The 9,603-nt window shown below is 35.9% G+C and overlaps 1 long non-coding RNA gene across 2 annotated transcripts; it reads left to right on the top strand.

Annotated features, from left to right (window-relative positions):
* Positions 1 to 1,174: 1,174 nt before the first annotated feature.
* On the top strand, positions 1,175 to 8,893 carry LOC128239732 (uncharacterized). 2 transcript variants are annotated; one of them, XR_008261911.1, is made up of 3 exons: positions 1,175 to 1,289; positions 5,322 to 5,863; positions 6,965 to 8,893. It is a non-coding gene; the product is annotated as an uncharacterized LOC128239732 (long non-coding RNA). The 2 variants fall into 2 exon arrangements; XR_008261910.1 differs by lacking the exon at positions 1,175 to 1,289 and adding an exon at positions 2,386 to 2,598.
* Positions 8,894 to 9,603: the final 710 nt, after the last annotated feature.

The raw sequence follows: 9,603 nt of genomic DNA on the forward strand, positions 1-9,603 counted from the left end.
ATTTTCTTATTAAACTTATTATCACTTGTACGTAATAACTTAATCCAATACTTTATAATACTATCGTATCTAATTGTCTGATAGTTTACACGCCCAAGCTCACCATAAATAAAATCATTCTGTGTACTTCTTTTAACACCCAACAATCTTTTACAGTATTGCATATGAATTCGCTCTATGGCGTTACCTTTGACAAAGCCCCATACTTCACTACCATAATTTAGAATGGGCGAAATAAGCTTATCAAAAAAATCTAACTTGTGTTTAATAGTAAGGTCCGTAAATTAATACAAATACTTGTTCATCTTAAAAATTGCCTTTAAAGCTTGACCTGCAATTGTATTTTGGGCATCTGAAAATGAGCCCCCGGGAGAAAAACATAATCACTATTAATCACTCTCGTTGGCACGATTTTACTTGAGAGTGTGGTCTTGTGTTGTTGGGGAAACAGGAGAACCCGGAGAAAATCCACTTGTCCGGCTTGGTGACCACAAACCAAACTCACATGCGCCCAAGCCGGGAATTGAACCCGAACTTGTACGGCTTGGTGAACACCAACCAATGGCATCCTTGTTGAACCGTATTTTTCTTGATATCTTTATAACTATCGCATTCCAGAACAAATTGAAATTCATCTTCCAATATCCCGCATTTTTGCGGCTATGCCGCTTTTGTAATGACTACATGGAATTTTGAGAAGACTGAAAACGCCGCAGAATTCATCTCAGAAGGACAGTTCGAGGCCAAGTAGTTCTCAAACCCATGTGTAGGCAGTGTACATGAATTATGGTTGATCTTGTTTATTTTTTTTCGGCAGTGTTTTCTATCAATGAATGTTGAATGATCTTTTTTCCCCCATTTTTTTCTATTTAACGTACTAGTTATGCACAAATGAAATTGAATATATCACTCCACGACTATATCAAAAGCCGAACAATTTTGTGAATCCGCCTGAAAAAGCATTTCCAAATATACATCGTCGAGTCATTAACCGCTCAAACGTTATTAGTGTAATTATGTTTGAATTTTAAAGAATCAACCAATTTAACAGTTTTTGTTGCTAAAATGATATGTACATGGACCGATAAGTTTCCAAAATATTATTCGCGGACGACTACTGTGACGTCAGCGTTATCATGTACTTTCTGACACGGGTCGAATAAACAAAACGGCAGCCATGTTGGATTTTACGAAGAGCGAAACAAAGAAGCAGTTATCATTAATTAATACAAGTTCGATATCTATTGAAGTTATTCAGCAAAAGCCGTTATTGATGTTGGCTGTTCATGGTATGATTTACATTATCATGTGGATTTAATTACATTTACCGTGAGTAACATGGAATAAATGACACGCAAATTGTTCATGCAATTAAATTTCGTGACATGTCATTGCACCATTGCAAATAGAAGTCAAATGGAATTAAAATAGAATTAAATTGAATATATGCACATAATTATGCACACGTTTTCTTCATCAACGAAGCCAATTGTATGAATATGTGCAAAAGCACGTAAAAAGACATGAAGACATAGATCAAGGTAGTTATAGTTCGACAATATGTTTTAGTATCATTAACATGGAAACTAAGTACAAATTACTACAAACATTATATTATATGGTTTCATAGCTGAATACATCAATACAAATGATGACCCCCCCCCCCCAAATAGTTCGTGTGTAGTACTTGTAATGCAACAGTCAATTGTATCCACGGCTCCCTCAGGTCTAGGGGTATAGGCGAAGGAGATGGACAGCGTTTTTGAACGGGGGCCCTTCAGTGCCACGTTCATAGTAGGCACATCAGATCGTTACTACAAATGATTACACGATCATTCAGTCGAAATAATGCGCTCATTGAATGATTGAATACGCATGACATCTTTAAACTTCAACAAATCTGAATTGATGTATAGTAATGTACACTTGAACTGGTACATTTTGCAATATCCCTGAAAATGCAGCTGAAAAAAACCCACAAAATGAAGACAACATCGTCTCCGTGGCTTAGTGGTTAAGGCGTCCGCCTACGGAGCGGGAGGTCGAAGGTTCGAGTCTCACACGGGGCTTGTTCTGACGTGGCCGGTTGCCGACCCAGCAGCTAGTTAAATCGAAGGGTACCGATTGCCTTCCTGCCAGGCGCCTGGTATTTGGGATAGGAATCGGGGTAAAGATGTTTACGAATGTAGGTGTCTCATAAGCCCAACGGGCTGTCGCTTAACTAAGAGGGGTGACACTATAATAAACAAACACTTTACTTTACTTTTTATTTATACGCAACCGCTCGAAAACGGCGTAAAACTAATTGTATTGTTACAGGTGTGAGTCGGTATAAGAAGTAGTTACCATAATTGATTAATCGATTCCAAACAATTCTAAAATTTTCTTAAAAGTGAAATGATATGTTAACACTATTTCACTAATCAATAAACAAACGAACGAAGTGAATGCTTTTTAGAAACCGTATATCGATAAAGTATATTTTACAGATTACTCCGTCTATATTTAGCATGATCATTTCACTTTTCGATCGTTGCCATTTTGTACGCGCCCTGCCTAAGAGTGTCTCATGGACTTCAGCTGGATTAAATGTGTATTGTAAGTATTTTATAATCAGATTGTTACACATGAATGGATCTACGTGTGCGTGTCATGACAGTTATTGAAATTGCTTCATTATTTGCACTGTATACATAATGTTCTTTGTGCAAATATCTGTGTTTTACCTGCGTTGTTAATGTGCGTGACCTACAATAATTGAGAGGCCTAAATCATGAACCTGCGTGTTTATTCTATTATTTAATTTGTTTAGATTACGATGTGAATTTGTGTAGTTCATCTAGCTAATTTTGATGACGTATATTATGTTTTTCGTTAATTTATGCATTCGTGCCGTTCGTGGCTCACACAGCTTCGTGACCTTAGGTGACCTACTACGTAGTTACATACCATGAATGTACTGTAGCGATGCCAAGTCGATTGTAGTCATCTCCCCTTAAGAATCTCCTGAATATTAATTTTTCACGGAAGGCGACCCAATGCTGGTACCGGTTTTATACCCCCTTTAAAACACATATATCAACATTTGCGGAGAACCATGTGGCTATTTATAGTTAATTAGATGATGAAATATTCTGGGATCCAGTCAGAGTTCACTGAAAACGTGGTTTTTCTAAAAGAAAAACGAAAGTAAAAATTTCATTAAATGTTTTTTTCATGTTTTAAGGCAAGTAGAAAGGATTATTTGGTTTGTATTTCAGTATGGGAGGGGTCTCTCATATTTTTTTTTATCACTTTTGATACGAAAACAACTGGACCATGAACGTTCTTGGACCATTTATAGACTTCGCCAAAATGTAAACAAAAATCCAAAATGGCTGCCGCGAAGTGAAACTACAGTTTTCACTTAGTCAGAGTTTGATGATTAATGCATGTAGCAGTTGATGACAGCTTCAAAATGCAAGTACACCTTGTATAAATAGGTGTAAACATTAAATGCTTCATACATTTTATGTCTATTCTTTAAATATTTGTAACAAACCCCATGTTTTTTCACAAAGTTTGTGTTCGTCCCCAGTTTCGTACCATTTCGTTCTCAAATATGTTTACAGTATGTAATAAAGACGTGTTTATATAAAATAAAGCCCGAGATTGCCAGATATAGGTTACATCAGTAGTTTTCTAACTGAAATGTGATATTGGGTTCATCTTCAAGTGTTGGCTTCATCGCACCTGTCATGAGCAGCTTTTGGTCATGAAGGAACACTTATAAGTTGAACCCATCAATTTAAACTGGCATGCCAGAGATGTGTTAATTGAGAATGTTGTATAGGCTATAAGGGCATCAATAATTGTATGTTTGGGTAGGTGTTGTTGATTTATTTATTTTCCTTTCTTATTATTTTAAACAAACCCGGGAGAAACTGTAAAGTACCAGCCAGACAGCCCGCCCGCCGAGCTGCCCAACCCGGCCGAGCTGTACTTTGTGTATGCCAACATGCATGAGACATGCTGTAATGCTGTAATTTGTTAGTACTTCAAGATCATATAATGGAAAATTGTATCTAAACTGAAGTATAAAAGTTGTAAATTTGTGTCATATAAGCCCATTGAAACTGTTTGTTCCATTCCTAAATGAATTCCTTTCATGTTGTTTGTCGATCATTTCTGGTGCGGCTTTGATAATAATATCATTTTCTAATGAAATTGCTGACTTGTATTAGTCTTTGGTCTGTATTGTGCATCTATTCGCACATTTTGTTTGCTCTTTTAAGCAAACATTACATTAATTTAAAATTCTATAAGCAATTAAACAAAACTTACTGCACATTTGATGCAGAATGATGTTTTATTTAGTGTGCATATGATTTTCAGCTTATGGACAAGAAAACATCTACTTCAACAATCACAGCAACACAATGAGATCCCTATCTCATAAAGAAATAATGCCACCTTTCATTAATTCATTAATTCATTCTATCAATCATTCATATATATTCATTTATTTATGCAGTTTATACATTGAAAAATTTGACATTTCTCAAGGCAAAAGAAATAAAAAGTGAGCCACTTTCATAAAGATTAGAGCATTTTCACTTCATGCATTAAAAAACAACCTTAATACATTATAAATGTCTTAAAAACCTAATGTATTGTTAATTTCAATAGCCAGCCTGGTTGCTGTAGCCACAGGGGAATTTACATTTCTCAAGGCAAAAGAAACTAGAAATGTGTCCATAGGACACGGATGCCCCCACTTCGATTTTTTGTCACAGAAAATAAGCCATAATGATTATTCAGGATAATCTCAAGTCTTTTTTTGCAAATAAAGGGCCGTAACTCCTAAATGACAAAAGCGATTTCCATGGCTATCGAACTTGATCAATATATTATGGTCACAATCATGTATGTAAAGTTTGGTGAGGATTGGACACATACTTTTCAAGAATTAGATTGGAAACATATATTTTTGAAGTATTTTTGGCTAAAAAGGGCCGTAACTCCTAAATGACTAAAGCGATTTCCATGACTATCGAACTTGATCAAGATATTATGGTCACAAACATGTGTTTAAAGTTTGGTGAGGATTGGACAAACAGTTTTCAAGAATTAGATCGAAAACAATCTTCGGGACGTACGTACGTACAGACAGACAGACGTACGTACGGACAAGGGCAACCCTATATGCCGCCACTTTGTGGGGGCATAATAAAAAGTGAGCCACTTTCATAAAGAATAGAGCCTTTTCCATTCATGCATTAAAAACAACCTTAATACATTATACATGTCTTAAAACCCTAATGTATTGTTTATTTCAATAGCCAGCCTGGTTGCAGTAGCCACAGGGGAATTTTCAAGGACAAGAACCAGTGCTGGTAAAAATGTGGTCTCATGTGGTTTTCCATACCGGCTTTCAGCAAGGATTTCAGAGAAAGGAAGACTGTCTCCAAGTAAGAAGACATTCTAAGCATGTCTGGTTTTAATGCTTTCAAAATGCATCTGGGTACTCAATAAGATGAGATTAACCTTTGAATTGTTAAAAACTGATAGCAAAATGTCCAAAAGACTATATATTTCATAAAATTTGTCCGGAAAATCTTTCAATTCATGAGCTTTTCTGCATATTTATCACATTTATGACCACATAAAAGGTTGTGTATGCCTCAAATGAGTGTTTCCATGCCTTTTTCAAACTTTTACAGTATTGGCAGACAGTTTTATAAGTGGAAAACATTGCTTTTGTGTCTTGCTTGCATATCATGATGTGCCAATAAGCTCCAGTTAGCTGCGCCTTTTTCCTCCTACCTGCAATCTGAATCCAGGAGATGCAGCTCTGAATCCAATATTTCAGAAGAATGAATATGTAAGTCAACTCTGTAGTACTTGTTTGTGTGTAAATGATCAAAAGAGTGAGATTTATAGCAAATCAGGTGTAAATAAGCAACTTATAGACATTGGTGAAGTGCTATACTCTGAATTTAATGCCAAATCTAGCCTTCAAAACAGATACTTAAAGTAAAAAATAAATAAAAAATGGTCATATTAATGCTATCTCTGCATTTTCTACATCATGTAGCCACCTCATACATGAAAACACTAGCAGTTGTCATGAATCTTTCAGTTTTGGTGTGTTTTTTTTGCCATTTCTTTTGTTGCGCCATGTGTCCCTGAAGCAAACAATTTGGCATATAGTGGTGTTTAGACCGTCTATAAACACATTATCACTTAACTTCTTTTGTTAAACTGAACAGTTCTGTTACCTTTGTATATAAGTGGATAAGAAAAGCAAAATTTTGATAAGTTAAAGCATTTCAGTTTGACTCTATGTCATTTTTAGCTCTATTTGCCAAAGGCCAGAAGAGCTTATGCGATGGTAATTTGTACGTAGTATGTGCGTCCGTGCGTCTGTAAACAATTCATGTTTACAAGATACAGCCTTCAGTTTTGATTGTATCTTGATGAAACCTGTACAGTATCTACATATCCATAAGAGCTCAGTTCCTTTTGAAAACCAGCCAGATCCACCCAGCCAGTAGAGCATACGCCCTTTTGGGCCTCTTGTTTATATAAAACTCTAAGCGCAAAAGAAGTGCAAAAACCTTATTTTGCTTAGAAAACAACTTATAAGAGTAGGCAGGTCATTTTTGGTGTGCTGTTCTATAGACACTATTGAAAGCTACAAGGAAAACTCTACTTGGTCAAATTATTCCAATGCATAAGGAAATAATGGCTTTTCAAAGGTTTGCAGCTTACCATTTGAGGGAAATGGCTGTTTCTGCTTTTTATGAAAATACCACAGGTGCTAATATTTGTCTCAATCATTTATTGTTTAATATATCATTTCCAAACTTTCAATATGTGTTGCATATAGCCTGCAGATGAACTATATGAGTTTTGAGGTCTGTTACCCCCTCTATCATGCAACGAATATTAATGACTATGTATGTGGTACATGTACTTTCAGAAAACTGAAGCCTTCAGGAAGTCAACGCCACCATGGTATTGATTTACTCAGCTCTGTTGTACTCAGCTGTGATGAAACATGCCTTCAAGCCACTATTCGAAGAACATTCAGACGTTCTAAATGGACCATTGCCCTGTTGCCATAAAAATGAGGAGGAGCACATGCTAAACATGCTTGCAATTACACTGTACCATCTATCATAATATAGCAATGCTGCAATTACCACATTTTTTGTACTTTATACTGAAACTTTTATTGAAAATGGTGCATAAACACTGATAACACATAAATGTTTCATTCATACATTTGTACATGTTCTTTCAGTGTATATGTTGATAATGCTAATACATATTTCATGTACATTTACACATGTGTTTATTGCCAACCTCATCAAAACATGCATATTTTGCTCACAAAGATATTTCCATTTTCAGAATGTATTACTACTTTACGTTGATTTTGATATGTAAATAAAACATTGTACTACTCGTTTATACAAAACACTTTTCATTTGCTATGTTGTTTGTTTCCATGTTCTGTCTGCATACAGATGGTATTTTGAATTTTCATATCAATTTTTAGCTCGACTATTCGTAGAATATGGAGAGCTATACTACTCACCCAAGTGTCAGCGTCGGCGTCACACCTTGGTTAAGGATTTGCATGTAAGCACACATAGGTTAATATCTCAGTTACTTCTTGAAGTATCGCATTGAGACTTGATACAATGGTACTCAACCATCCAACCTACTTAATTAACCAAGTAAGATAACTCTACTTTGCATTTAATGCAAATTATAGGCTTTTATTATTTGACTTTGAAATTCTGGTTAAGGTTTTGCGTGCAAGCACACATAGGTAAATATCTCATTAAGTACTCAACAATCCAACCTACTGAATTAACAAAGTTAGATAACTGTAGTTTGCATTTAATCCAAATAATAGGACTTTATTATTCGACTTAGAAATTCTGGTTAAGGTTGTGCGTGCAAGCACACATAGGTTAATATCTCAGCAATTACTTGAGGTATTGCATTGACACATGATACAAGGTACTCAACCATCCAACCTAATTAATTAACCAAGTAAGATAACTTGACTTTGCATTTAATGCAAATGATTGGCCTTTATTATTAGACTTAGATATTCTGATTAAGGTTTTGTGTGCAAGCACACATTATATAAATATCAAAGCAACTACTTAATGTATTGCATTTAATGTCATACAATTGTACTCAACCATCAAACTTCCCCATGTAAAAAAGCTCTAGTTTCATTTAATGCAATTAGTCGCCCTTTATTATTCGACATAGAAATTCTGGTTAAGGTTTTGCGTGTAAGCACACATAGGTAAATTTATCAGCAATTACTCGATGTATTGCATTGAGACTTTATAGAATGGTATTCAACCACTCAATGACATTGAATAACCAAGATATATAACTGTATATTGCAAATAATTGCCCTTTATTATTAGACTTAAACATTCTGGTTGAAATTTTCCATGTAACCACATTTATGTTAATATCTCACCACATGAATTGCATTGCAATCTTATCTAACAGTGATCCATGCATGTTTCGCCAAAACTGTTCAACACTGAACAGCGGCGGAATAGTCAAGCCCGCTGTCTCTGTGACAGCTCTTATTCAAAATTAACGTGATTGATGTTCATTTCAATATTAACATCTTTTAGCATACATGCCTAGATGAGTTTTAAAAAATGACCATATTATCCATACTTACTGCATGAAAATATACAATGACATACATTTCATATCAACTTGTGTATCTGTATTTTCCTTTCAACTACTTCGAAATAACAAACGTCCCAACCCTAAAATGTTCAAACATATTCTACAAACATTATTTTTACCTTACACTGTATATATATGTTCCATATGTATATATCACGCCTAATAAAATTGAAGCCTGTCAACTCGTACGTTGTTGTGAAACATATGAACCCCACCTTTCAACTTCCCTGTGTGTTCCTATCAATTTGTTTCTGAAATTCCTGTCATCATTTGAATAAATTGCTTACTCTCTCGGGGCCACCGTTCCTCAGCGCTTTCAGCGCTTTGATTACCTTTCAGGTGGCCCCACAGGGCAGAGTGAGTGAGATGGTTTTGTTTTCACCGCAAAACCAGCCGGGAATGGGCTTAACCTAGGATGTCTCAGGGGTGCAGGGGCATTTTGCTGGGATTTTCCAGCAGGGTGCCCACAGGGCGTGCATTTTACCAGGGACTGGCTACACCAACAGTCAAAGTCCCCGCTAACACCTGGACCTGGAACGGTTTTAGTGCATAACCAGTACTAGATGATCCCTATTGATTTATAGGGTCATCGGGTCAAAGGTCAAGGTCACAGTAACCTTTAATGGTAAAAGGGTTTTTAAGCTTGTCCAACTTGACATGGAAGCTGGTGCTAACCTGTAGATGACCCTAATTGATTTAAGGGGTCATCAGTTCAAAGTTCAAGGTCACAGTGACCTTTAATGCAAAAGGAATTTTAAGCTGACCTTGAAGGCAAACTCAACAATTCCTTGACTTATGGTCATCAAACTTGATATGGATGTTGGGCATGACCAGTAGATGACCCCTATTGATTTTGGGTCATCGGGCCAAAGGTCAAGGTCA

Source organism: Mya arenaria, chromosome 1, assembly GCF_026914265.1.
Source record: "Mya arenaria isolate MELC-2E11 chromosome 1, ASM2691426v1".
NCBI classification, from domain to species: Eukaryota; Metazoa; Mollusca; class Bivalvia; order Myida; family Myidae; genus Mya; species Mya arenaria.